Raw genomic sequence first — 26,621 nt, forward strand, 5'->3', positions numbered from 1 at the left:
TCTGAAAAAGAAAATATTATAGAATGAGAGGTTTTTAGATAACACAATTTTTTTTCAAATAATCTGTTTTGCTAGTTCATAATATTGATATATTCTTCAGAGGAATTTTCAATTACCATGATTTGACAAAGTCTGATTCCAAGGTATGAAGTCAAGAAAATAGCAAGGGTCATCACTTGGCTTGGCCAAACATGGGCTTCAGAATCCAGGTAGATATTAAACACCCCCAGATATCCACAACACCATGCAGACAGGTGGGTTCTCCCCTTTTACCTGAAGAGTGCTCACAAAGCCAAAAAGAGAAGTGAATGTTTACAGGCACAGTTCCATTGTGGTTAGTGCCATGGTACATCAGGCTACTTTGTTGTAATAGACTATCATTATAATTAAATAAAACAAACATGTATTCACTCCTTATTATTTGTAAGGCACTCTGCCACAGGCAATTGGAATAGATAATTGACCAAGAAATGATCTCAAAACCAAGTGTGAGAAAGCTCCCATATATAAATAATAAGGCAGACTGATAATATTAATCATAAAAGTAAAAGTGCACATGAATTGATTCTAGAAATAACTATATTGCACTAAGGTGGTGGCCTCTTTTTACTATATTTGCATTGGTTATGACTATATTTAGACACAGAATGTTTGTTCTTTAGAACTGAACTGAAATCACTTACTATGTTTTCTGTTTCTTTCATTAGGATTGAACTGAAATCACTTACTATGCTTCTTGTTTCATTATGTCACAATAAGATGAGATCCTTTGGTCTCATTATAATTCTATTTTTTAAAAGTCAAAAGTAATATTTAAAGATAAACCAAACTATCTGCTTAAACATTCTTTTGCAAAATGTAAGCATAGTAGAGGAAACGTACAGATAGCATGTGCTCATGAGAAATATGCAGGTTTTGGAATCATGCTTCAGATACTTAATCTGTGCTTCTTTGTAATTGGAGAGTAAACCCCAAAGTGTTATAAGGAGAAGTAACAAGCTAATGCTGGTAAAATGATTTGCAGAGTTTACTATTTGTCCAGCACATAGTAAACCCTCCGGAATTATTTGCTATATTATATCTATTTCTATATGATCTAGAGCTCTAATTTATTTTTTAGCTCAGGAGAGTGCCTTTTCCATTATGTGATGGCAATTATTTGAATGCTTTCATTGGAAAAGGGTGATGATAGAAAAAAAAAAAGCTGTTTCATAGAAAAATAATAGAACTTTGAAGAACCTGGGTTTCTATTCTTTAATTTTCAGCACTTACATAAAATGTAAAAATGGAGCTCCCAGAACCATGCCGAAAGCAGGGTCCCTTATCATTTCCTGCATTTTGGTCTGTCTCTGCTATGTGCCAACTATACGGATCTATGTGTGTTTCTGCCTCACTTTTCCGTGTCTCTCATCGGTGTTACCACCCAGTGCCTCCCCTGGTAAGCCCCCCACACCACTGGTAAGCCTTCACTCCAGCTGTCCATCCTTCAAGCAACTCCCTGGGTAGAGTTAAGTGTTCCTCCACGCACACTCGGCATCTTGCACATTCTTCCAGGTAACATTTAAGAAATTTAAGAGTAATTCCTATCTTTGTCATGATTAAATTCTTGGACCTTTAAGCAGAGTGGTGATAGAGTTTATCACCCCAACCAGGACACCCTTATACAAGACAAATGGTGAACACAAAGAAACCTAATAAAAAATTTTTACGTTCAAAATTTTCCATTGTTTTTTGTATTCAATTTGTTGATAAAGTTTATGTCCTTTATAAAAATAGCTCCACCATGTATTATGCATAATTACAACAAAAATGTGTACATTTACGTGTAATAAAAAGTGATCATCTTTTTAAAAATATTTCATCTAGGGCTTCCCTGGTGGCGCAGTGGTTGAGAGTCCGCCTGCCGATGCAGGGGACATGGGTTCGTGCCCCGGTCCGGGAAGATCCCACATGCCGCGGAGCGGCTGCACCCGTGAGCCATGGCCGCGGAGCCTGCGCCCCTGGAGCCTGTTGCTTCGCAACGGGAGAGGCCACAACAGTGAGAGGTCCGCGTACCGAAAAAAAAAAAAAAAAAAGTTTCATCTATCCAGTGACTTCATTTCTAGTAATACTACACATTTTATTGCACTATGTTGATTAAAATGTCCTGGTTTTAGTAGTCCTTGTAATCTTGTGACTTGAAGCATTCACATCTTGATTTGAATGCCAGAAAGATACACATACCACACAGCAAGGATTTCAGTCATCAATCACAGAGCAGTTAAAATCATAAATGTTTGGAGTTACAGGAATTTGCCTTTGTTACCTATGAGAAAAATTTCTTCCAATGTGTACTGTAAAGTATCAATTTGTGTGGTAAAATTAGGTAGCTAGATATTACCTTCTATTGGTAAAACACCATGACATTTTTCACAGGTATCTAGTCTGAAAAATGTATTTACTTGGCATGTATTTCGCTGGGAGAAAACATTTGAAACAGGTGGTATTATGCTTGGCATATAGTACATGCTCAATGTAGATTCACTTTGACTGTTCCTCTTCAGTTTCAGTGTCTCATACTGTCATCTAAGGCATTCATCCCCTTCTCCATCTCCTCTAGTTCCTCCTCCCCTTTTCTTTTCCTTTCTCCTCTCCTTCTCCTTCCTTATGTAATAAGTAATCCTCAGAAATATGAAAGTGTCAAATACTACTCCTATGCACACTCAATGCCTTACCTGTTTTGCCCCACCCAGCATTTCCAACAAGTCCACTAAGTGAAGGGATGTCTCTAGGCTGCCACCTACCCTTCCAGCATCAAATGTGTTCAAACTCCATTTCTAATGCATCATATCTGGATTCTTTTCTTTGCATTGTTCTTTAGCATGTAATGTGTGACTTTTTAAAATTTTTATTGGACTACAGTTGATTTGTTTTTTATGTTGTGTTTATTTCAGGTGTAGAGCAAAGTGAATCACTTATATATACACTATTTTTTTTTGAATTTTATTTTTTTATGCAGCAGGTTCTTATTAGTTACCTATTTTATACATATTAGTGTATATATATCAATCCCAATCTCCCAATTCATCCACCACCACCATCACCCCACCCCCTGCTTTCCCCCCTTGGTGTCCATACCTCTGTTCTCTACATCTATGTCTCTATTTTTGCCCTGCAAACCAGTTCATCTGTACCATTTTTCTAGATTCCACATATATGCGTTAACATATGATATTTGTTTTTCTCTTTCTGACTTACTTCACTCTGTATGACAGTCTCTAGGTCCATCCACATCTCTACAAATGACCCAGTTTCGTTCCTTTTTATGGCTGAGTAACATTCTATTGTATACGTGTACCACATCCTCTTTATCCATTCGTCTGTCAGTGGGCATTTAGGTTGCTTCCATGACCTGGCAGTTGTAAATAGAGCTGCAATGAATATTGAGGTACATGTGAATTTTTGAATTATGGTTTTCTCTGGGTATATGCCCAGTAGTGGGATTGTTGGGTCATATGGTAATTCTATTTTTACTTTTTTTAAGGAACCTCCATACTGTTCTCCATAGTGGTTGTATCAATTTACATGCCCACCAACAGTGCAAGAGGGTTCCCTTTTCTCCACACCCTTTGCACAATTTGTTGTTTGTAGATTTTCTGATGATGCCCATTCTAACCATTGTAAGGTGATACCTTAATGTAGTTTTGATTTGCATTTCTCTAATAATTAGTGATATTGAGCAGCTTTTCATGTGCCTCTTGCCCATCTGTATGTCTTCTTTGGAGAAATGTCTATTTAGGTTTTCTTCTCATTTCCTGATTGGGCTGTTTGTTTTTTGATATTGAGCTGCTTGAGCTGCTTGTATATTTTGGATGTTAATCCTGTGTCAGTTACTTCATTTGCAAATACTTTCTTTCATTCTGAGGGTTGTCTTTTCATCTTGTTTATAGTTTCCTTTGCTGTACAAAAGCTTCTAAGTTTCATTAGGGCCCATTTGTTTAATTTGTTTTTATTTCCATTACTCTAGGAGGTGGGTCAAAAAAGATCTTGCTGTGATTTATGTCAAAGAGTGTTCTTCCTATGTTTTCCTCTAAGAATTTTACAGTGTCTGGTCTTGCATTTAGGTCTCTAATCCATTTTGAGTTTATTTTTGTGTATGGTGTTAGGGAGTGTTCTAATTTCATTCTTTTACATACAGCTGTCCAGTTTTCCCAGCAGCACTTATTGGAGAGACTCTCTTTTCTCCATTGTATATTCTTGCCTCCTTTGTCATAGATTAGCTGACCATAGGTGCGTGGTTTTATCTCTGGGCTTTCTATCCTGTTCCATTGATCTATATTTCTGTTTTTGTGCCAGTACCATATTATCTTGATTACTGTAGCTTTGTACTATAGTTTGAAGTCAGGGAGCCTGATTCCTCCAGCTCCATTTTTTTTCTCAAGCTTTGGATATTTGGGGTCTTTTGTGTTTCCAAACGAGTTGTAAAATTTTTTGTTCATCTTCACTATCATTATTCTGAATTCTTTTTCTGGAAGGTTGCCTGTCTCCACTTCATTTAATTGTTTTTCTGGGGTTTTATCTTGTTCCTTCTTCTGGTAAATAGTCCTCTGCCTTTTCATTTTGTCTATCTTTCTGTGAATGTAGTTTTTGTTCCACAGGCTGCAGGATTGTAGCTCTTCTTGCTTCTGCTGTCTGCCCTCTGGTGTATGAGGATATCTAAGAGGCTTGTGCAAGCTTCCTGATGGGAGGGACTGGTGGGCAGAGCTCAGTAAAACTTTAATCTGCTTGTCTGCTGATGGGTGGGGCTGGGTTCCCTCCCTGGTGGTTGGTTGGCCTGAGGCGACCCAACACTGGAACCTACCCAGGCTCTTTGGTGGGGCTAATGACGGACTCTGGGAGGGCTCACACCAAGGAGTACTTCCCAGAACTTCTGCTGCCAGTGTCCTTGTCTCCATGGTGAAACACAGCTACGCCCCACCTCTGCAGGAGACCCTCCAAAACTAGCAAGTAGGTCTGGTTCAGTCTCCCCTGGGGTCACTGCTCCTTACCCTGTGTCCCGATGCACACACTACTTTGTGTGTGCCCTCCAAGAGTGGAGTCTCTGTTTTCTCCAGTCCTGTCAAAGTCCTGCAATCAAATCCCACTAGACTTCAAAGTCTGAGTCTCTAGGAATTCCTCCTCCTGTTGCCGGAACCCCCAGGTTCAGAAGTCTGAAATGGGGCTCAGAACCTTCACTCCAGTGAGTGGACTTCTGTGGTATAAGTGTTCTCCAGTTTGTGAGTCACCCCAAGTCTTTTTTTTTTTTTTTTTTTTTTTGATTTTTTTTCCCATGTAGGCCATTACAGAGTATTGAGTAGGGTTCCCTGTGCAGGTTCTTATTAGTTACCTATTTTACATATAGTGAGTATATGTATGTATAGTGTATAGTGTGTGTATATGTCAATCTCCCAATTTATCCCTCCCCTCCTTATCCCCTGGTAACCATAAGTTTGTGTTCTACATCCGTGACTCTACTTCTGTTTTGTAAATAAGTTCATTTGTACCTTTCTTTCTTTAGATTCCACATATAAGTGACATCACATGATATTTGTCTTTCTGTGTCTGAGTTATTTCACTCAATATGCCAATCTCTAGGTCCATCCATTTTGCTGCAAATGGCATTATTCTGTTCTTTTTTTTTTTCCTTTTTTTTTTTGTTTTTTTTTTTTTTTTTGCTCCCTTGGTTTCTGAAGCACTGGCTACTCCAGCCCACTTATCTTGGCAAGGCTCCCTAAATTTCAATTTATCCAGGACCCCAGATTCCCACTTTGTGGAAAGGATGCTAGAGAGAGACAGAAATATTTTATATGGATAAACATTCTAATAATTAACAAAATTCTCTTAGAACAATACTAGTTCTGACATTAATAGCTTTGCTGGAAGACTGCCTTACCTGACTTGCCAAAATGTGCTAGTGCCACTGTCATTATGCCATTCATTAGTCAGCCTCCTTTGTGATGCATGTGTACTCCAAATATTAATCATGAATCCAGAAAGGAAACAACCTTTCTAAGGAGATAACACAATATGCAACTAGTGGTACATAGAAATATAAACATTAGAAGCTAAAGCCTGAAAATTCTAGTAAGGAAATAAATGGTTCGTATTTGCTCTTTTACTTAGTAAATTTTTAGAAGTATCACTGGAATATTAATTAAGTGATAGTCTATTAATCTAAGGTGATAGAAGATATATTGCATTAACAAACAACTAAAATTAAAAAAAAAGAAGTTAGTAGATTTTATATTAGAATTTGTACAGTAGATTTTTATACTTCTAATATGTTGGCAAACATTTTTCTATTTTGGATAAATTATAAATGGATTTATTTACATTTTGGAAATATTATGCACATTTTTGGGTACAGTCAACACACACACTCAAACACATGCATACATGCACACACATATGCATATACAGAAAAGCTCAATTTTCTGACCACCAGATACCAGGGTTTCATAAATTTGAATTTAAAAACCCTTAACCAGAGTTGACATCCATTTAGCAAAAAGTATTTTAAATTCAGATTTTATATTTCCATGGTCCATTTACAATAATATACTATAAATTTCTGAAGAAAACTGTGAACATATTTGCTTATGTTGCACATTGTCTAATCTCTTTCTAAATAAAATGGAGACAACTGTCTCTCCTGTCTGGTAATGTCAAAGTGCAAGCAAATTAAAGAGTCATTGGAAAGAGACTTGGAAAATATTAGTAGACTAGGATAGAGCACCTAGAGCATTCCGAAGTTGTAATTCCTGTAAAGAAAATATTTTGCCACGCTAATTCATCTGTGCTGAGAGGACTACTAGGAGTACTGAAAGACAAAAAAGAAGAGAGGTATTTCTTTCTTTTTGTTTTAAATTTTTATTTCTAATTCAGACACTTTATCACTTAAAAATAAACAGCTAATAAAGTACCAAACTGCAGCAGGTATGACTCTAAACAAGAAGGAATATAAAAACTAAACAGCAGAGCTGCAAATCAAAATAATTAAATGTAAGAAGTCATCCAGAGGGAATTTCCAGAAGCCCATAAAAAGGGGAAATCTGCTCACAACTAGAAAACGGAGGAAGGGTTATAAATAAGAACAGGCAAAAGCCAAACTATTGACTAAAAACCCAAATTTAAAAAGAAGAGGACACTTTATGATAGAAATACAGGACATTTGGCTAAAAGAATACTATTCCATTGAAAGAAAATTGTATTAGGTATGGTGTACATACATCAGCATCTTTGAGAATCTCTCTCCATCCTCTTGCTATCTTTCCAAGGCCACCAGACCCCTGAAGTGACCCCATGTTGTTTATGAGGCCAGGTCTTTCATCCCATCACCTTCTGTCTTTACCAAAGTGGATCTCGTCAATCCAACCAGAGTCAATGTGCCATCAGAGATGACTGGAAGAACTTCTCTTGTCCCTACACTTAACATTCATCTCTCTCCCCAGGAGGCTAAAGAAGAAGAGTTTTTTTCCTTCTTTCCAGAGCCTTCTTCTCCACAGCACAAGGGATCTGTGATCAGGGTCAGGATACTGGGAAGCCCACAGTTGTCAGAGGGGTCAGCTGAAATAGTACTATTTCAGCTTATTTGTGAGACACATGGCTGAGAGAATCTTCACCAGAATTCAGTGGTGTTGAATCTTTTTCCTGTTCACATAGTGCTGGAAAGACTCACATGTAACAAAGATGATTTCCTGCATTCAATGTACAAAACTTAATTTCTGAATAGAATATATTTCCGTGCATCCTATCCTGGTAGTCCTGCTAGTCACAAAGGAAGGAAATTGCCTGTCACTGGTCTCTTGGGACCAAATCACTTGCCTGTCTTTCCTCAACTCACTGTCCACAGAGCAGCCAAAGTTATCATTTTTTCCCTTTTTTTATTCTTATTTTTTCTTTTTTTTCATGAAATCTGCTTGTGGCACTCACTTGATTAAAACCTTCTTGAGTTAGTTCATTATTTTCTATACTATATAGTCCAGGCTTTCACCACCTGGTCTCTTTGAGAGATCTTTCCTGATTTCCCAGGAAAAATGTACTGCTTCCAGGATCGTTGTCTTCTTTCCTATACTATATACCATGTAGTTGTATAATGTCCTGCTTCCCTATCTGCTCTATTTCTGCCATTCTACTCTGAGTTCCTTTTATTCACTTTTTTTCTCTCATACTCAGCACTTAATGGAAACCAAGTGCTAAGTTATTAGTTGTTATTAGTGGAAGGAGTGAACGAGTCAGTGAGTAAAGGGAAAAACCTGTCCCTGACTGTAGCTTGGCTCTGCCTACAGCCTTTAGTTCCTTCCAATCCCTGGTTCCTCCTAGTATAACTGGATTGGAAAGAGTTGGAGTATGTGGCCACAAACGCTAGTTCCATTCTATTTCTCATGAATATTATATTTTGTCTTCTCAGGGCCTGTTTTCCAACCTACAATATGAATGATTTCCTAGAGAAAGGACAGCAACGAAGATGTAATGCAGCCAAAAATAAAATAAGGCAATGCTTTGTTCTGTGGCATTTGTCTGTGGCATTTCCTTCTTTACTTTGTAGAACTGTAGGATGACTTATTGTAGGGGAGAGAAACAGTAGAATGGGTCAAGTTGCATGAATTGAAATGAGCAATGTAAACAAGACAAATATAATCATGCATTAAACCTTTTCTTTCCTTGAATACCTATCTGTTGTTTCTTTTTTTTTTTTTTTTTTGCGGTAAATGGGCCTCTCACTGTTGTGGCCTCTCCCATTATGGAGCACAGGCTCTGGACGCGCAGGCTCAGCGACCATGGCTCATGGGCCCAGCCACTCCGTGGCACGTGGGATCTTCCCGGACCAGGGCACTAACCCGTGTCCCCTGCCTCGGCAGGGTAACTCTCAACCACTGCACCATCAGGGAAGCCCTGTTGTTTCTTATATTTTTCTTTTTCTTTTGTACACATGTATCATTAATGATTCCCTAGTTTTAATGAGTAAACATTTCTAAATATGTCTGCCATTTCAGTAAACTTAATTAAATTTCTGCTGGAAGATTTAATAATATATTTTCTGAGTCATAGATGATATCAGATTTTTATTTTTCCTTCAAATACTGTCTTGAAAATATAGCAACATGAAATAGAATGTGGATATTTTACATGGATACGGAGTTACAAAAAGCATTCCAGGCAAGCAGAAAAAACATGGGCTCAGAAGCAGGATGGCACAGTGTGATTACAAGGCAACAAAGAACCCACAGGCAGGAATGGGATGAGCAAAAAGACGGGGGAAGGAGAAATAGAGGGATGAAGGCATTACAGAAGGAATAGATTACACTGAACAGTTTAGGCAGAGGGGTGACATAGTGAAAGGACCTGTACATTAAGTCTCATAACGCTCAGATGTGATAGGTAAGCAAAGCAGCTCAGAGCTTCGCCATTAACCTGGGCACATCCCGAGGACAACTTGGACTGAACTATGGAAGTGCCACGTAAAACAGTGACTGATGAGGGTGATTTGTCTGTTTTCAGAAATAAGAAATCTTGGTAACTATTTTAGCAAAGGTAGAAGAAGAGAGATAAATCAAATCAACTGTAAGTTTTCCAGCCTACTTAAACGAGAGTGGTAACGACATACATACAGACAAAGGCACTGGGTATAAATGGAGGTGCATCAAATACACACTTTTTAAAAAGATACTTGCATTCTCCATTTTCATTTGTGGCAGTTTTCATTCCTCTCTATCTTCCACGTAGGACAGCATTTATTATCTTTCATAAAAACAGCTATGCTAACATGTATTAATGTAGGAAGTATTCTAAGTGATTTACAAATTTTGATTTGATTTGTCCTTACAATACTCTATAAGATAGTTCTGAAATTATTATTACAAAATTTTACAGATTAGGAAGCTGAAGTACAGAGAAAAAACAAGGTCACAAAGCTTATAAGTTCTGAGGACAGTTTTTGAACCCAAGTGGCTTCTGCTCTTATGTTCTGGTATCTATGGCTTCCTTCCTCCCAAATAGCCAGTTTAGGATAATCAGGTTGCATTTGCTCTACCTTTTTAAACTCTTACATCCTCCTTTTTTCTTAAAATTCAGATCCTCTTCATTTTCTACTCATCCTGTTACAGCAGCAGCCTTACAACTGACCTCTTATTATCTACACCCTTCCTAGTTTAATGAATCTTCTATTTGGGAAAACTAATCATGCTCCACTATCACACTGAAAAACTTTCAGTGGTGGGTTGGGGTGAAGGTGAGATAGGTGAAGGGGATTGAGGTACAAAACCCTAGCTGTGGGGATGCAATATACAGCATAATGAATGTGGTCAATAATGTCGTAATGAGTTTGTATGGGAACAGACGGTTACTAGACTTATCATGACGATCGTTTCATAATGTATGCAAATGTTAATTCAGTATGTAGTACACCTGACGCTAACATAATATTGTACATCAACTTTATTTTAATTAAAACAAAACTTTCAATCATATCTAATAACATTTGATATGAAGTCAAAATAAGCATAGAAGGTAAGGCCATTTACAATCTGATGAGTGAATTTATATCTGACTTCATTTCTCCAAACTCCACTCAACAAATCTGCTCTCCAAACAGAGTCTCACTGACTCCCTGAGCTCTGCCTTATGTTTCATGTCTCTTGGCTTTTGCATACACTATTTCAACTGAACAGGAAATTTCCATGACTAACCAGAAAACCCCTGATCAGCTTTCACACTTGTAGATCATGCTGTGTTTTGGCCAACAACTGTCTGAGTCTGATTTCATTTTTGTTTTTAACATGCACTTGGATTCTTGGTTGCCATGCCATGCCTGTACAATTGAACGTACTTCCCCAATTCAGGAGTGAGAGGTTTATACAACCTTAGTGTCCTGGCTTCATGTTTTTGAGTCAAGCCAGAATAATCTTCTCACATCCCTCAGCTCTTTGTCATCTTTGAGGTTTCTCTCTTTGTACGTAAATGTATGACCCTTGCATAAACTCTTGAAAATCCCCCTGACCCCAGAGAGATTTATAATCCTCTGGTCTCTCCTCCCAAATCAAAATGTCCAAGGCTTCAATTTTCAGAGCTTTTTGTTTGCTATGTAACAATAAGTAGTATTTTGCTAAAAAGATGAACAAATCACAGCTACTGTGTGTATTAGAAATATGCTGTTTCCTCCAGTTTGAATATCTGCTTAATTCATCTAAAATGCAGAGCTCTTTGCAAAGGCCTCTGAGGAGGTAGGATGCTTTCCGTCATTTTGCTCTGTTGCAGCAGAGATGTTGTGCAGGGTAACTTTTGAAATTTTGTTGATGACAGAAAATCAACAGGTTTTAGATAAAGCACGCTCAAGAATCAGTGAAAGATTTATTTAAAAAGAAATAGAATTAGTGATAGAGAAAGTTCACATTGAATGAAATAATTTATGATAAGAATAAATTGAATAAAATGATGAACATAAATAAATCAAATTTGTTAGCCAAATTAAACATCATTTTTTCTCTTTTTTTGCCCCAGAACATCCCGTATGAGTTTTAATTTTTGTCTAATTATAAATTAGAACAAATTGACAAAGATTACTACTTTTATTTTTTTTTAATGTTTACAAGAGATGAAGATAAATGTGAAATAGCCACATCCGATCGTTTCCTTTGACATGTGGTGTGAGAAGATACAAGAGCCAGAAAATAAAACTGCATTCAAACTGCATTCAAAACTGAATCTCTGGAGGACACAGCTGAGGATGGAGTGTTAAAAGTTATCAAATTCTTTGAAACTACATAATTTACACAGTTTGGAACAGCAGGGAATTAAATTCTATATCACCTTAAGATAATAAGTATTATGGCATAATAATACAAATTATCATACATATTTGGCCTAAGGTCATTATCAGTCAACTTCATTTTGTAATTTACATTTTTCAGCCCATGGTTGGTCACCAAAAAGAGAAACCTACTCCAATTAATTGCAGTAAAAGAGTTTAGTAAAGATAGACCGACACCTGGAAAAGAGGAGCAGTCAGGCATAAGGTCAGAGGAAGGAAAGATGGACCAGGGACCTCCGTATCCGCTGAAGAGGACCGCCACCCCAGAGCTCACCTACTCACTCAGAATCTCCGCCTGCCAGTGCTGCTGCAGGGTTTCCTCAGCCTGCTCTACCAAGATGCTGGTCAACACTAGTTTCAACCCAGCATGCATTTAGCTCAAGTATCTACCAGCATCTGACTAAATAGACTCTACCTTTCTTAATTCTGGAGGGCCAAGAAAAAGATAATGGCCTTGCTGGCTTAGAATTCAGGGTGCAATCGGTTAGTGCAGTGACCCTGAGTCAGAGGAGTTTTCTTAAGAAGAGGGTTGACACTAAAGTATATTAACCTATATATAAGCCACATAGCTATTGTTATTAAATAACCTTTTTATAAAAATTAATTATATAAGTTATGTTGTAATTTTGTCTATTGCAATTAATGGATATATGCTATCTACATGTACTTTAGAAATTGATTTGTAAGGTTATGGGCCCGTAAGGAGAGTTTTATTTATTTAAACATCTTTATCGTAGTATAATTGCTTTACAATGGTGTGTAAGTTTTTGATTTACAACAAAGTGAATCAGCTATACATATACATATATCCCCATAGATCCTCCCTCTTGAGCCTCTCTTCTACCCTCCCTATCCCACTTCTCTAGGTGGCCACAAAGCACCAAGCTGATCTCCCCGTGCTATGTGGCTGCTTCCCACTAGCTAGCTATTTTACATTTGGTGGTGTATATATGTCCATGCCACTCCCTCTTTGATTTCTTCAGTGATCCCTTCGTTATTAAGTACTGTATTGTTTAACCTCCGTGTGCTTATATTTTTTATGGATTTTTTCCTGTAATTGATATTTAGTCTCATAGCAATGTGGTCAGAAAAGAAACTTGATACGATTTGAATTTTCTTAAATTTATCAAGGCTTGATTTGTGACCAAAGATATGATCTGTCCTGGACAATGTTTCATGAGCACTTGAGAAGAAAGTGTATTCTGTTGTTTTTGGATGGAAGGTCCTATAAATATCAATTAAGTCCATGTTGTTTAATGTATCATTTAAAGCTTGTGTTTCCTTATTTATTTTCAGTTTAGATGATCTGTCTATTAGTGAAAGTGGGGTGTTAAAGTCCCCTACTTTGATTGTGTTACTGTCGATTTCCGCTTTTATGGCTGTTAGCATTTGCGTTATGTATTGAGGTTCTCCTATGTTGGGTGCATAAATATTTACAATTGTTATATCTTCTTCTTGGATTGATCCATTGATTATTATATAGTGTCCTTCTTTGTCTCTTCTAATAGTCTTTATTTTAAAGTCTATTTTGTCTGATATGAGAATTGCTACTCCAGCTTTCTTTTGGTTTCCATTTGCATGGAATATCTTTTTCCATCCCCTTACTTTCAGTCTGTATGTGTCCCTAGGTCTGAAGTGGGTCCTTGTAGACAGCATATATATGGGTCTTGTTTTTGTATCCATTCAGCCAGTCTATGTCTTTTGGTTGGAGCATTTAATCCATTTACATTTAAGGTTGTTATTGATATGTATGTTCCTATTACTATTTTCTTAATTGTTTCGGGTTTGTAATTGTAGCTCTTTTTCTTCTCTTGTGTTTCCTGCCTAGAGAAGTTCCTTTAGCACTTGTTGTAAAGCTGGTTTGTTGGTGCTGAATTCTCTTAGCTTTTACTTGTCTGTAAAGGTTTTAATTTCTCTGTCGAATCTGAATGAGATCCTTGCTGGGTAGAGTAATTTTTGTTGTAGGTTTTTCCCTTTCATCACTTTAAATATGTCCTGCCACTCCCTCCTAGCTTGAAGAGTTTCTGCTGAAAGATCAGCTGTTAACCTTATGGGGATTCCCTTGTATGTTATTTTTTGTTTTCCCTTGTTGCTTTTAATATTTTTTTCTTTGTATTTAAATTTTGATAGTTTGATTAATATGTGTCTTGGTGTGTTTCTCCTTGCATTTATCCTGTATGGGACTCTCTGTGCTTCCCACACTTGATTGACTATTTCCTTTCCCATATTAGGGAAGTTTTCATCTATAATCTCTTCAAATGTTTTCTCAGTCCCTTTCTTTTGCTCTTCTTCTTCTGGTACCCCTATAATTTGAATGTTGTTGCATTTAATGTTGTCCCAGAGGTCTCTGAGATTGTCCTCAATTCTTTTCATTCTTTTTTATTTATTCTGCTCTGCAGTAGTTATTTCCACTCTTTTATCTTCCAGGTCAATTATCCATTCTTCTGCCTCAGTTATTCTGCTATTGATTCCTTCTAGAGAATTTTTAATTTCATTTATTGGTTGTTCACCACGGTTTGTTTGCTCCTTAGTTCTTCTGGGTCCTTATTAAATGTTTCTTGTATTTTTCCATTCTATTTCCAAGATTTTGGATCATCCTTACCATCATTTCTTTGAATTCTTTTTCAGGTAGACTGCCTATTTCTTCTTCATTTGTTTGGTCTGGTGTGTTTTTACTTTGCTTTTTCATCTGCTTTGCATTTCTGTGTCTTCCCATTTTGCTTAACTTACTGTGTTTGGAGTCTCTTTTTTGCAGGCTGCAGGTTCATAATTCCTGTTGTTTTTGGTGTCTGTCCCCAGTGGCTAAGTTTGGTTCAGTGGGTTGTGTAGGTTTCCTAGTGGAGGGGACTGGTGCCTGTGTTCTGGTGGATGAGGCTGGATCTTGTCCTTCTGGTGGGCAAGACCACATCCGGTGGTGTGTTTTAGGGTGTCTGTGACCTTATTATGATTTTAGGCAGCCTGTCAGCTAATGGGTGAGGTTGTGTTCCTGTCTTGCTAGTTGTTTGGTATAGGGTGTCTAGCACTGTAACTTGCTGGTCATTGACTGGAGCTGGGTCTTAGCATTGAGATGGAGATCTCTGTGAGAGCTTTCACCATTTGATATTATGTGGAGGCGGGAGGTCTCTGGTGGACCAGTGTCCTGAACTTGGCTCTCCCACCTCAGAGGCACAGGCCTGACACCCAGCCAGAACAAAAGACCCTGTCAGCCACACAGCTCAGAAGAATAGGGAGAAAAAAAGGAAGAAAGAAAAACTTTTGGGAAGTCTAAGGTCTTCTGCCAGCATTCAGTAGGTGTTCTGTAGGAATTGTTCCACATCTAGATGTATTTCTGATGTATTTGTGGGGAGGAAGTTGATCTCCACGTCTTACTCCTCTGCCATCTTGAAGGTCTCTCTCCCTGCTAGTGTTGGAGGATCTCCTGCAGAGGCGGGGTGTGGCTGTGGCTCACTCTGAGGACAAGGACACTGGCAGCAGAAGTTCTCAAGTTTTATTTTTAACGTCTGTCAATAAATGTTATAAATAAGATATAGAACACATACACTACTCATACGTACACCAAAATCTATCCATTTCCCTTAAAGACAATGAGCAGTCAATAGAAGATGGTAGATTGCCTTTCCATTTATGAGTATCAGAATTCTATTGATTGCAACCAACAGGTGAAAAGTAAACTGACACCTGGTTAGCGTTGTAGATTATAAATTGGTCATGTATCACAGAGGCACAGCTTGACCTTGGAAGAAGGGTTGAGATAAGGATGTGGAATAAAAGAAATATTATCTAGTGCTTTTATGAAATTAGTATTCTGAACATGTTAATCTTATTATTTGAACTATTCTTACGTTATTTTACACATTCTTATAACCAATAATATTAATATTTTAAGCCCAACTCTTCTGTACAAAAATACATTAGGTAGCTACAGAATTGGGAAAGGGTTTTATGATGTTTTACAGCCTTAATATCTATGTCTCGCAACTTGGGTTGCCTGGGAAGTAGACTCTATAGGAGATGGTTGTTCAGGAGATTTATTAGGGGCTGATAGTAGGATCAACACCTTCCAAAGGCAAGTAGGACTAAACAAAGAGAAAAAAGTTGAGCCATTATGTGGTCTCACTGGAAGCCCCTGCCAAAAATATGGGAAATTCTGAAGCTGGAATAACACTTCAAAATCATACCCACTTGGGCTAGAGGACTGGGTCAATCTAACTATGATGACTTTGTACAAACATTAGAAAGGAAGGGGTGTTGACAAATAAAGACTTCAGTGAATGAGTGTTGACCTGGGGCTGAGACCTGACCTTGGCTGACGCAGCTCTGCCATACTTGTGGGAAGCTGAGAGCTGAGGCCTTTTTGTAGCAGCACTTGCAGCAGCTGTAGAAGTCTGATTTTTATTCCTGAAGGGGGATCTGGGAAGCATACAATGACCACCATACTAATTCCTCCAAAATTATTAATGGCAACTGCTAAGGTCTCAAGTAATAAAAATCAATCCCAAAATTATAAACATATTTTAAGTTTCACCTTATTTGTAATTGTCAGTGATATACTTGTTACCCGTGTTATATAAATCTAGTAGTTCAATAATTTTGAATTTATATCCCAAATGGTTTATATTACATAAATTCATTAAAATAAATGCTCTAGGTCTCTTTTGTTTAATAGGACACTTGCAAAATATTATTAATTTTGAGGTACCACAATTTTCCTCCATCATAGCACTTATCTATTTACTCTTTGATAAATTCCCAGCAACAACAAATTTACATATGCTACAGGTACAACAAAATATCCAAGTTATAAATATGAAGCTGCATTTAAGCTAGCATCCATGCCTTGGTTAAGTTTTGCAGCTTTAAAAGTAGGCTTAGAATTTGTATTGGAATGATTTTATTTTTCCTTGCTAATCAAATGCCCTGATTTTAAAAGGTTTAATCACACATTCAAACAATGTGTATTTCTCAGAAAAGGAATTGCCTAGACATGGCAAAGTTGAACTGTGTCAACTAAGTACCAATGGTTGTTAAAATATCTTCATCATGTATATCACAAGTGGACTGTGATGTTAAGTTTATTATATTGATTAGCCCAGATTGTTGTTTACAGAAGTGAGTTTCTCCTAGGAGTGAGTTAGTGGAAGATACATAAATATTTTTAAGTCAAAGGCAGAGTGAGTTCGATTGTTACTGCAAGAGCCTTAAATTATTTTACATTCTCAGAGCATGCATCCGAAAGAAAACTGTTTTGGAAAACCAATGTGATTGTGTCAAGATGATGGACTAAATTGGCCATGGCAAGGTTTAGTCAGTGTTTTGGCTATTTTCATTATTGATTGCATAACAATGATTACATTAACTGTGCAGAGCTTCAGTTTGCTCACTAAGGTTGCTAAAACAACAGACTGACATTGGCAGAATTTCTTTTTATGTGGCTTGCTTAAGTAGACCTTATTTCTCATTATTTTAGGACAATGTCAAAAACAAAAGCTAATTTTTCCCCATCTTAAATTCTAGATTAAATTCTATATTTTAACTTTTTATTTATTCATTCATTGCTTGGAAATTTAGAAAAACCCAGACACTGATATCTTATGATTGAGTGCATTGTTTTCCAAGAAAATAATGAGTAGCACAGTGGCATGTTTGTTTGTTTGTTTGCTTCTAAACAATACCAAACAGTATCCATATTAACAATTCACTAATTTTCAAAATACCCATCTTTTATTTATGTATCTCTTTTTTTTAAAGACAGTGCATGTTTAAGTCTTACATTAGGAGTAAGTCAACTTCAGGTAAAATGGTCGCTGCTATTGACGGCTTTATTTCAACCTGTGCAGAGTTCCAGCAGGAAAATTGTAACATTAATTGATCCATTAAAGGTCTTTGAAACGATGAAAGAAATCCAATTTGGTTAAAACTAAATAAGCTTAAAGTAGATCTGTGATATTTCTGCAGCACAGGAATTTTAAATTATTGCAAGAACAAAGGTAGGCAGGACTATTCTTAGAGTAGACCAAAGCCTGATTTCTCATGACATAAATCTGAGCTGCAATGTAAGTTCTCAATGGTCTGTTTTCTGCTTTTAGATGCACTTCACATCCTTCCTCTTGCTACAATAGGGTCAGAACATAAATATGTCCTTTGGATTGCTGAGATTTTATTATCAAAAACTTAAAAATTCATTTAAGATATTTCATTCTGTCAAAATAAAACATATATGTTCTGTCAAAACTGTTATTTTTCCTTTGTTAGGTATTTTACTTAATTCAATAGCCAATGTGAAATAATTTTACAAAGTGAGCCAATTTCTTCAGGTACCTGTAAAAACATTTTGCAGTTAAATTCTCCTGGCAGGAACACTAAGCACTTCAAAGACAGATAGTCGTTGGGATGTGTTTTCTAAGGCTGAGGAAACTGGCTTGATTTGAAGAAAAAAAAAAATTCCAGGTCAAATCATCCTTTCAAAGTTTTATGTTATAAAACTCTAGGGGGTCTGAATCAAGGATTACTCATTCTTGTGTGAACCTGATGATGCTTCTTGAGAAAAATCTTGTTTTTAAGCTTTTATAAAACTGTTTCTATGGAATCTAAGTGTTCCAATGAATGTTAATAAGAGTTTCTCAGAAAGAGTTCACTGGGCTTACAGGTAACTCCCCCAGCCAGGTATTTGGGGTCAAGGCCACCAATTCGGCTTTCCAACTCTTGTAATGCATGTCCAACTGTTTGTTTGGTCACCAAACACTTGTCCTGAAACAGAAACATGGGGTACTGAGGACATATCGCCCCTAAAGCTAGAGAATTACCTTGGCTCTGAATCATCATAACCCCAGTCATGGTCCTTAGTATCTATCCCCTCCTCACATATGCCAAGTTGTGTCTTTATATCCAGCTAGGTCTCTGAAAAGCCACATTCTTGAAATTAATTATCTCAGTCTTCAGCCTTATTATCATTCTTGATTTTATAGTTATTTTCTCAAGTTTTAGAGGACTTTTATAAAATTAAGATATTTGAAAATTACTCTTACATTTTAGGAAGTTTCATCAATGACAATTATAATGCTGAATGGCCCCGGTGTAGGGAACCAAATGGCAATGTTTTGCTAGAATTTAGCATGAAGAAACAATATATTTCTTCAAAAATTGCAGTACACTTTTTGTTCATTTATTTATCAAAGAAATATTGGCTGATTACTATGGGGGCCAGACACTGTGCTGGATGCTAGGTACTCAGTAGTGCTCCAGAAAGCTCACTGTTAGCCAGCAAGACAGACCAAGGCTATGAAGGGCTGTGAGAGCACTGAGGTCTACTCTTTGGGAGACTTGGGAAGAGGTCTCCATAGGAAGAGGTGACATTTGACATGGTGCTCAATCATGAATAAACATTTGTAGGCAGAAGAACAGGAAAAAGTCTTAGGGGCAGAGATAAGTTTTGCAAAAGTGCAGGAGTGAAAGGTAAGCAGAAAAGGCATGTGAGGGTAAGAAAGAGAAATTTGGGAGTTGAGAATGGACAGCTCTCACTGTGTAGGTCATAAGAGACTTGAGATACTGAGCTAAAGAATATCACTTTCACTCTTGGACCAAGAAGACTTCACAGTGTTTTTAAAGCAGGCAAAGGACACTCAGTACTTGCTTCGCCGCAACCCATAGATTTTGATATGTTTTATTTTAATTTTCATATGTATTTAGGTATTTTTGATTTCTCCTTTGATTTCTTTGTTGACCCCATAGTTGTTCAGTAGCATGTGGTTTAGTCCCCACATATTTGTGATTTTTCCAGGTTTCTCCTTGCAGTTGACTTCTACTTCTATACCACTGTGATTTTAAAAGATATTATAATTTCAAACTTTGTAAATTTCTTGAGACTTGTTTTGTATCCCAACATATGGTCTATCCTTGAGAATATTCCATGGGCATTTGAGGAGAATGTGTATTCTGTTGCATTTGGATGGAACGTTCTGTACTGATCTATCAAATCCATCCAGTCTAATGTTTCATTTAAGGCCATTGTTGCCTTGTTTGCTTTCTGGATGTTCTACCCACAGATGTAAGTGGAGAGATGAATCTCCTACTATTATTGTGTTGTCATTTTCTTCCTTTAGGTCTGTTAATAATTGTTTTAGATATTTTGGTGCTCCTATGTTAGGTGCATATTTATTAATAAATGTTGTTTTCTTGATAGATTGTCCCTTTTATCATATAATGTCCATCTTTCTCTTGTTGCCTCTTTTGACTTGAAGTCTGTTTTGTCTGGCATGAGTATGGTTCCATGTGTTTTTGTGCGGCTGCCATTTGCTTGGAGTATCATTTTCCATCCTTTCACCTGGAGTCTATGTTTGTCTTTAGAGCTGAGGTGAGTCTCCTGAAGGCAGCATACAGTCAGTCTTGTGTTTTTAATCCATCCAGACACTCTGTATCTTTTGATTGGTGAATTCACTCCATTTATATTTAGGATGATTACTGATAGATGAGAACTTAGTACTGGCATTCAATCTTCTGTTTTCTTGTTGCTCTATATCTCCATTGTTTCTTATTCCTTGTGTTTCTGTCTACCATGTGGGTTGGTGTTTATTATGATGTTTTCTCAGTTGCTTTTTTATGTTTTGCATCTCTACTCTAGATTCATGTTTTGTGGTTACCATGAGGTTTGTATAAAAAAATCACATAGATAAAATGATCCATTTTCTGCTGATAGCATCTTATCTTCATTTGCCTGTATGGGCTCCCTACTTTTCCTCTTCCCTTTTTTATGTTTTTTTTGTCTCAAATTACCTTTTTTTAATGTTGTAAGTTCATTATCAAATTGAAGTACTATAATTAATCTTACTGCTTTTCTCCTCTTCAATTTTTATCCTGTAATTAAATGTTTAACAATCTATCCTGATTAGAGTTGCAGTTTTCTCATTCTGAATGTCTATTTATCAGCTTACTCAAAGTTTTGTGCATTTTTGCCTTTCATTTCAGGTTGAAGAGCTCCTTTCAACATTTCCTGTAAAGCAGGTCTAGTGGTAATGCGCTCTTTCAGCTTTTGTTTGTCCTAGAAGGTCTTTATTTTCCCTTCATATCTGAAGGGTAACTTTGCTGGAGAGTATTCTTGGATGATAATTTTTGTCTTTCAATATTTTGAGAAGGTCATTCCATTCTCTCCTGGCCTGTAGGGTTTCTGCTGAGAAGTCTGCCGATTGTCTGATATGGGGGTCCTTTGTAGGTTACTGTCCTTTTTTTCCTGGCTGCTTTTAAAATTCTTTATCATAGACTTATGACAGCTTTAATACAGTGTGTCTTGAAAAAGATCTTTTTGTGTTGAGGTAATTAAGAGTTCTCTTAGCTTCATGTAGCTAGCTTGTATATCTAGCTCCTTCCTAGGTTTGGGAAGTTCTCAGCTATTATTTCTTTAAATAAATCTTTGCTTCCTTCTCTCTCTCTTTTTTCTTCTGGGATACCCATTACCCTAAGGTTGCCTTTCCTAATAGAGTTGGGTGGTTCTCAAATAATTTTTTTTCATTTTAACAAAGAACCTTGGTTCTCTTTCCTCTTCTCCCTGTATCATTTCTAGATTTCTATCTTTAAACTCATTAATTCTCTCTTCCATATGGTCTGCTCTATTGCCAATGTTTTCTAATGCATTCTTTGTCTTATTTTTTGAATTCTTCAGCTTCAGAATTTCTGTTTAGTTCTTTTTTAGAGTTTCACTCTCTTTGGTAGAGTATTCCTTCTGCTCATTAGTTTTATCCCTGAGCTCATTAAACTGTCTTTCTGAGCGTTCTTGTAACTCACTGAGTTTCTTCATGACAGCCATTTTGAATTCTCTATCAGATCACAATCTTCTGTGACTTTAATTTTGGCTTCTGGCAGAATTGTCATTTTCTTCTTGTGTTATCATGTTATCATGCTTTTTGTGTGATGCTTATTTAGCTGCTCCTCTTCTTGTACATCTGAAGTAGTGAACACCTATCTTTTAGGTAATGCTTTTTAAACTTTGATTTAAGCAGTTCAGCATGTTGGTAATGAGAGGCCTTTCTTTAGTGTATCAGTAGGTGGCCCTGTAGCACACTTTTTCAGTTTCTCTTCCCTGCGCTTCCTCTGGTTTATTTGAGAAGCAGCACAGTCCACCCTCGTTCACCTCTGCCTGAGGTGTCTCTGGTGCCCTCATCATCAGTACTTGTGCCTCCAGGGTTCCTGGTGTCTTGCTTCTCCTGGTGACACTGCTGTCTCCAGCATCACCCCTGGGTGCACTGGAATAGCACGGGCCTCCACTGTGTTCAGGGTCTCCTTCTCCAGCACCACCACTGCAATGGGGGTTCAAAGTCATAGGCACCATCCCGGCGAAAGGGACCAGTGTCGTGGTCCTGCTGCTGCTGTCCAGGTCCCCATGGCCATGGGTGCTGGGACCCAGAGGCCAGAGTCACGTGTGCCTCTTCCCTTCTGATAGCAAGTCTTTGGGGTTTGGGAATCCGGTGCTGTGGCCAGAAGGCCAGGATTGAGGCCCAGCGGGCACCACCTCTTCTACGTTCCAGTCCACTCACCTTCAGATGCACAGATGTGTGGCCTCCTCAGCATCATGGTATGTTGGGCAGAGTTATTTCCATTCTACTGGTTGTAGATGGAAAAGGAGAGACGAGGGGAGTGTCTTCTGTCACTGTGAAGCTAACCTCTGTTTTTAAGATGTTTTAAAATAAAGTGGGCAATGTCCTGATTACTTTAATAATTTTATTTCATTACTGAATTGGTCTCATTTAGGACAACCTAAGTGGAGATTTGCCACTTTTTAAAAATTATTTCTCCTCATTCCCAAAGTATTTATGAGGCTGAAATCTAACAGGGAAGATATGGTTTTGGTGACAGGATCTTGTATATATTTAAAGTAACAGGATCAAACATTAGCTTCCTAAAGCCACGTGATTTAGCAATACAGCCCTAAACACACATGATGACACCTCACAATTGATTTGAACTGGAAAGATTGAGTTTATGGTTTTTAAAATCATATTTGCCTTCCTCTTGTCTGTTCATTATTTAACTCTTATATGAAGAATTTAGTGTTGTTTTTCCAGATTGGCAATATGGAAGCTCTGAAATGCCAGATCCACAATGATGTCTGTGTTTGATGAGCAGTAATTTACTAGAAACCCATTTAATACTGCTCAGACCACACAGGACAGCAGGTATATTGACTGCTTTGTATCAAGTCTCACAATAATTAGGCTTTCTAACACACAAATGAGTTAACTGAAGAAACCGTAATAGCAACTACATATTGGAAAGGGAAATTCCTATTTTCTTTCCATTAAGGTCAAAATAGACCAAGAATCAATGCACATATAATGTTATTCTATACATCAAAATGTTCACTAGATATAAATTGGAAATATTAGTTCTATTGTTTATTTTCCTGTTACTCGAGGCAAAGAGAAAACTGTATGCTGTCAGATTTTCAAAACCAAAATAACTTCTGATTATGATATGTTTAAAATGCCATGGACACATTTTAATCTGAACAAATTAGACTTCTACATCACTTAATAGTAATTTAAATTTTAACTGATTTTTAAAATTGGTTAGATATTAGGGGTCCAATCACATATTCCTCTTACCTTCTGTCTTTATTAAACACTAGTGGAATCTCAATAGAAAAAAAGACATCCAAGTATAGGCTCTATTGCAGTGCTAGGTTTCCAGACAAAGCCAGAAAACATTATCGGAGATCACAGCCATATCTCTGACCTCCCATCTTTAATTCATGATAACCAGACTCAGTGCATTCTACTTACCTTCAAGTTGAAGGTAGAAAAGCTGGAAAATAGTGTCTCACCCCCAAATTCATCTCATCCCTGCCATGCAGCCTGCCTGGGAGTATAACTTGCCCAGAAAATCCTCCTGCCTGGAGACTAGGGGCACAAGGGCAGTTGTATGTGAAGATTGTCATGTCCAAGAGAAAAAACAAAGACGGATGGGTGCATGCATGACGTGTGTAAGCATTGACCTGTACCATGCAGAATGAAAGCTAATTCATGCCAATGAATGCCAGATTCTGATCAATTTTACCTACCAAAATGGAGGAAAAAGCATCAGTATGGACAATGAAGTGAAAGCTGTGGAAAGAGTATTTCTTATGCTGCCCACCAACTTGTAAAGAAAGAAGTTTCTTAGGCTATGAGCTGAAACTGGAGAAGGAGATTGAAGCAAGGTGGTACCCCTGCCTCATCCCAGTTTGCTTTCTGACTCCATTGGAATAAGCATACTAAAGATACAAAAATATTTGGACACAATGAATATGAAGATATTCATTTAATTTCTGCAAATAGAGTTAGGGATATAATACTTAACTGTGTTCATTATTTCACAGATTCTACTATATAATTTTATTGTTATGTGTTTAAACATCTCCTTTTTTATAAACCTGTGAAACCTGGACATAACATGGAAATTACATTCAGCTTCGATAAAAGCACTCCCTCTATATCGGTGCGCTGCTCCCTGGCATCCTGCAAGGTCGCTTTGCAGAGCGGGAGCTAGCGTGACAAGACACTAGCTCGGGGGCACGCCTTGGTATCAGCAGCGACAGGGTGTACGTCCCACGAGAAACTGCGGCCGCAACAGCTGCGAGAGCTGCAAAGGCGACGGCTGAAGGATCAAGAGCTGAGCCACCGGGTGAACCGCTGCTGCCCAGGCGGAGGGCGTGGCCTATGAAGCAATTCTGGAATAAGTTTTTGCAGGACGGGGCCCCCTGGAAGAACATGATCTATAAGACGTACCGACACAGCATCTTTGCTTGTACTCATGTACTGGCCCCTGTCTGGATTATTCATTATTATCTCAAATATCATGTGAATACAAAACCATATGCCATCGTTGAAAGAAAGCCAAGAATATTTTTAGGTGATACAATTCTGGAAACTGGGGAAGTAATCCCACCAAGGAAAGAATTTCCTGATCAACATCATTGAAGATTACTTTTAAAATTTCAAAGGTGTTTGAGCCCAAGTTTGTTGCTACATTACCAAACGTACTGATATATTTTTTGGAAAAGTAACTTTAATAAAGTTTACTCAGATAAAAAAAAAAAAAAGTGCCTCCTCTTTTCCTGTGATCCCAACCTCACTTCACATAGAAAGTTCAAGGCTGAATTCATAGCTAGTACATTAGTTGTGAAGGCAATCCTGTTAAGACTAGGTTCTTTCTCTTGAACATGAAAGACCTTTAGAATTTTATTAAAGTTTTCTAATTCAAGTAGTATTACAGAAAATTCAATTAAATTAAACCTTTTTTAAATGATAAACTGGTACTGGTAAACAAAGTGATCACTTATCTTCTTACCAAAAAATATTTGGACGTGAATCTTCCTATACAAGATGTTTTAAATGAGAAACATAATAGAAAATTATCTTATTTAAGGGAAATATTTGAGTAAAAACTGATGAGAGGAGAAACTGAAGTCTTCATAGATCTATTGTATACCAGTGAGAAGCAATAGTTTCAACACTTCAAAATAACCTTCTAAAAATTGTCTATCTAATTGTTCAAATTATCCATCCCATAAATACACACACACAAAGTAGAAGAGACCGTCTATCATACAAGGAAGTTTCTGGTGAAGTTGGAGAGGGGACTGAAATTTGATTACCATATGAAGACCATAATAAGAGACTGTCTATATCATAGTCTTTTTTTTTTTTTTTTCAAATTGAAAACATCTTGTTTCTTAGAGATGAAAATCAACTGGGTAAGGGTTGGACTAAATGATTCTAAAACATGGAGACTCAAGTGAGGATAACAAATACATAGAAACTCAGGGAGGGAAAGGATCCCCGTTCTTTCCTTTATCTCCAAATTTAGAAAAAAAAGTTACCGGTCAATTCTCTACATAATTTTATTGGGGTCAGGTTTCTATAACAATGAGCTTGCTTTGTTTTGTTTTGCTTTTTTTAAAAAAATAATGAAGAGCTGCTACCACAAATAAAGAGGCCAGAAGGAAAGGACTCATCTTTACATAAAGTGGTAAAGGAATGTGAAGGTTTTTTCACACTTGAAACCATTCCTGAATAGGATTGGTGTTTTTCTATCCTTACTGAAGATTAGGTTATGGTTAGATTATGCTTACTACTGGCTGGATTATGCTTACTACTACTCTAGTAGTTTGAGTGTCTAACATTCTGAATGTCCATCCATATGTTATAATGTTAGCAGAGGTGCAACTAGTGGCAACTTAATGAAATTGGGTGTATAACAAAAAAATATGTGTTCTATCTTGCTTTTTAAAATATTTTTGTAAATGAAAGAAAGAAACATATATCTGAAAAAAACTGTGAAATGTTACAAAAATAAACAAGAAAATTCTTGCCTTTAGTCACTCATATTGATTAAAACAATGTAATATTGATGATTTAAAGCTAAATAAAAAATATACATTTTAAATAAAGCAATGTAGAATAACTGAAAGAGCATTGCTTTAGGGTCAAGAACAATGGGTGCTTTTTCCAATGTAAAATTCTAGGTAGTTGTTCATGCTTTAGGTCTCAGTTTCCTCATCCCTAAATTAGTTCTGTATAGAAAAATAAGCTCTAATTTTTATTCAAGCCCTAAAATGATGTGACTGGCATGATGTCTTCTCTCTTTATTCATTTTCTGTAGGCTTGGGCTCAAGTTGTTGCTGTATTTTTAGAAGATTTAATACCACAGACTAATGGCTTTCAATCCTGTTGATCTCAGAACTTTCTTATGCTGTTAAAAGTTATTGAGGACCCCAAAGAGCTTTTGTTTCTGTGGATTACATTACATCACATTCAGGCTTAGGTGA

At 37.1% G+C, this 26,621-nt stretch overlaps 1 protein-coding gene and 1 pseudogene across 1 annotated transcript in view; one reads left to right on the plus strand and one right to left on the minus strand.

Annotated features, from left to right (window-relative positions):
* The window catches only part of EYS (eyes shut homolog), a 1,661,361-nt gene that overhangs the window by 753,913 nt on the left and 880,827 nt on the right, over positions 1-26,621 (minus strand). The gene's annotated exons all lie outside the window — the stretch shown is intronic.
* On the plus strand, positions 22,197-24,821 carry LOC115849786 (NADH dehydrogenase [ubiquinone] 1 beta subcomplex subunit 6 pseudogene; annotated as a pseudogene).

The sequence above is a fragment of the Globicephala melas genome, chromosome 14, assembly GCF_963455315.2.
Source record: "Globicephala melas chromosome 14, mGloMel1.2, whole genome shotgun sequence".
Classification (NCBI taxonomy): Eukaryota; Metazoa; Chordata; class Mammalia; order Artiodactyla; family Delphinidae; genus Globicephala; species Globicephala melas.